The 646-nt window shown below is 26.3% G+C and overlaps 1 protein-coding gene across 3 annotated transcripts in view; it reads right to left on the minus strand.

Annotated features, from left to right (window-relative positions):
• Nucleotides 1–646, minus strand: part of Atg4a (Autophagy-related 4a) — a 7,006-nt gene that overhangs the window by 2,056 nt on the left and 4,304 nt on the right. The gene's annotated exons all lie outside the window — the stretch shown is intronic.

Raw genomic sequence — 646 nt, forward strand, 5'->3', positions numbered from 1 at the left:
ATATATAATATAGGGTGAGAAAAAAACCAGGATCTCAAAATATCTCGAAAAATATAAGTTTTATAGAAAACTTTTAGATAAAAAAAATTGTAGGATTTAGAAAGGTCCTACAACTTTTATTTGAAACAGTTTTCTATAAAATATTATAAAATAACTTATATTTTTCGAGATATTTCGAGGTCTTAGTATGTTTCCTTCATCCTGTACATACAGGGTATTCAGTGTAACAGTCCACACGATTTCTCAGATACTTCCAACAGTTAAAAAAAAAAGTTAAAAAGTGTATATTTATTTGTTTTACAGGCTACACATGCAATAAGAACATTAAAAAAAAAATTTTTTTTTCATAAAAAAATCAAAGTTATCTTAAATTTTTTAAATAGTACCATACAATTTTTTTCCCATAATATTGTGAGGGTCTTCAAGACAAATTTAAATCACTACCGAAATGATACTTTATTGATTTTATTGAACTTAATATCAAATTTGTAACATTATGTGTAACAGCAGTACTTATAATCTCTGACTAGACACAGAACAAATATACATACAGGGTGTCCCATTTTAAATGACAACCTCAAATTTCTCTTGAATAGTGCATTTTAGAGAAAAATGTTTCAAACAAATGTTTTGTGACTTCGAGGGG

The sequence above is a fragment of the Trachymyrmex cornetzi genome, unplaced genomic scaffold, assembly GCF_001594075.2.
Source record: "Trachymyrmex cornetzi isolate Tcor2-1 unplaced genomic scaffold, Tcor1.1 scaffold392, whole genome shotgun sequence".
Taxonomy (NCBI): Eukaryota; Metazoa; Arthropoda; class Insecta; order Hymenoptera; family Formicidae; genus Trachymyrmex; species Trachymyrmex cornetzi.